Consider the following 2,632-nt stretch of genomic DNA (forward strand, 5'->3'; position numbering starts at 1 on the left):
ATAAGATTAAGTGCCAGGGAAACAGCTGTGGCTCAACTGATAGAGCATCCACCTACCATATAGAGGGTCCAGGGTTCAATACTCAGGACCTCCTGACCTGTGTGATGGGCTGGCCCATGCACAGTGCTGCCAGCAGGGAGTGCCGAGCAATGAAGTGGTGTCCCCCATGTAGGGGTGCCCCACACAAAATGAGCGCACCCTGCAAGGAGAGCCGCCTCACACAAAAAAAGCGCAGCCTGCCCAGGAGTGGCACCGCACACATGGAGAGTTGATGCAGCAAGATAACACAACAAAAGAAGTGACACAGTCTCCCGGTGTCACATGACAAGAATGCCAGCAGCTACAGAAGAACACACAGCAAATGGACACAGAGAGCAGACAACAGGGGGGAAGGGGAAAGAAATAAATAAAATAAAAACCTTAAATAAAAAAAAAAGATTAAGTGCCAATTTCTCATCAGAAACCATGGAGGCAAGAAGGCAAGGAGAGGAAATATTAAAATTCTGTAAGGAAACAACTGAAAACCAAGAATTTTATATCCAGGGAGACTGTCTTTCAAAAATGAGAGAGAAAGGAATTTTCAGCAAAGATGGCAGAGTAAGGAGTTCTGGGACTTAGTTGCTCAATTAAAACAATTATTAAACAGGCAAGAACTGTTTGAAATAACTATTTTGAAACATCAGAGGCAGAAGAACACTGTACAGCATGCAGGTAAGAGTGGAAGAGGATGAAAAATTACAGTAAAAAACTATAAGTTGCTCTCTCCATGTGATGGCTACCAACACCCATCCCCCACTCTCGAGGCAGACTGCCAAGGGGTCCAGTCCATGGCTAGCTTGCTATTGACATAAAGGGACATAAAAGTCCTCTTCCCCAAGAGAAGAGGTGTTCATAAGCAATCCCTGATCAAGGTTTTTGATTAGGGATTTCCATCTGGGTTCCTACTCTGAAGGCAGCTATTGTTTCAACCCACCCTGGAAAAGGCAGCAGCAGACATTATTTTATTCTCCCTAGATAGGGGCAGAGATGTGGAGATTTAAAGACATAGCAGGGAAGCAGATTTGGCTCAAGGAATAGAGCATCCACCTACCACATGGGAGGTCCAGGGTTCAAATGCAGGGCCTCCTGACCTGTGTGATGAGCGGGCCCATGCACAGTGCTGATGTGCACAAGGAGTGCTGTGCCATGCAGGGGTGTCCTCTGCATAGGAGAGACCCACGCACAAGGAGTGTGCCCCGTAAGGAGAGCCACCCCACACAAAAAAATGTGCAGCCTGCCCAGGAGTGGGGCCACACACAAGGAGAGCTGATGCAGCAAGATGACGCAACAAAAAGAGACACAGATTCCCAGTGCTGCTGACAAGAATACAAGCAGACACAGAAGAACACACAGCGAATGGACACAGAGGGCAGACAACTGGTGTGGGGGGTGGAGGGAGAGGACAGAAATTTTTTTTAAAAATCTTAAAAAATAATAATAAAGACACAACACTTCCTCAAGGCTGTGGTGACCAGTTAGCTAAGAACTGCACTTGCTGGGCAGGTGAGGAAAGCTCAGCTTTGGGGAGCCATTGGAGAAGGTATTGGTGTCCTTCCTAACTCCCTCTAATGGCACTTTGGAGCCAGTCTGTGCCTGCTTCATAAGTCCCTGGGCCTGTTTTGATGGGGAAAGAACGAATTGGGAAAGTCCTCCCCAGGGACAGATCACCCTGCTGAAGCTTGAACAGAATATCTCAAAGAACATGAGGGTATTGTCACTTGCCTCTGGAGGGACCCTAATCAGTGTTTGCTCTTCTCAGGAGCATCTGACAACTGCATCATCATGTGGGACATCAGAGGGAGGGAAGTCCAGGCACTCCTACTTCAGGGCCATCGTGACAGGGTACAGTCACTTTGTTACCTTCTGTTGATGAGGCATTTTTTTTCTTGTTCCTCAGAAGGTGGAACTGCAGTGTGGAACATGCATGTTAGCAGAGAAGAGCTTCCTCAGCGGTTGGAAAGTGATTCTTGTCAGCAATCTGAACAGCCCTTTTTCTGGAATGTAACGCAGATGTGGGGCACTAAGATACTGGGGTTAAGACGGCATCACTGCAAGAAATGCAGGCAGGCTGTCTATGGGAAGTGCAGCAGCAAGAGCTCAAGTTACCCTGTCATTGACTTCAAGTTCCAAGTCTGTGTTTGAGACTCCTGTTATGACTCCATCAAAGATGAAGATCAAACTTCTCTGGCAACCTTTTAGGAAGAAAAATATAATATTTCCCACATGTCCACGGATGTTGCTAGGGAACTAATGGTGACCTATGGGACCAATCGTGTTGTAAAGATATGGGACGTGATGCCCATTGTTGGTTGCAATCTGGCAAGTGGATTTCCTCCACATTGATCCAGGAGCTGTATCAACACTTTACAAAGCGCAGTCTTCACCAATGAAATCCTTCCCAAGTAGCACCACAGTCACTGTCATGCGAATGGATAGTAGCCACTTAAAAACAAATCAATCATCTTTAAAAAGAAAACACCCGGAAATGAGACTAATGAGGAAAAGATTTATCTGTAATAGCTCCCTGAGGAATGAAATTACTTCAATATAATTTCCTTGTGAATAGTGAGCTGATATGTATTGAAGGAATAAT

General features: G+C 46.0%; 1 pseudogene; it reads left to right on the forward strand.

The window, feature by feature from the left end:
* Nucleotides 1-705: 705 nt before the first annotated feature.
* On the forward strand, nucleotides 706-2,382 carry LOC101428378 (WD repeat and FYVE domain-containing protein 1 pseudogene; annotated as a pseudogene).
* Nucleotides 2,383-2,632: the final 250 nt, after the last annotated feature.

This window comes from Dasypus novemcinctus, chromosome 9 (assembly GCF_030445035.2).
Source record: "Dasypus novemcinctus isolate mDasNov1 chromosome 9, mDasNov1.1.hap2, whole genome shotgun sequence".
In the NCBI taxonomy this organism is placed as follows: domain Eukaryota; kingdom Metazoa; phylum Chordata; class Mammalia; order Cingulata; family Dasypodidae; genus Dasypus; species Dasypus novemcinctus.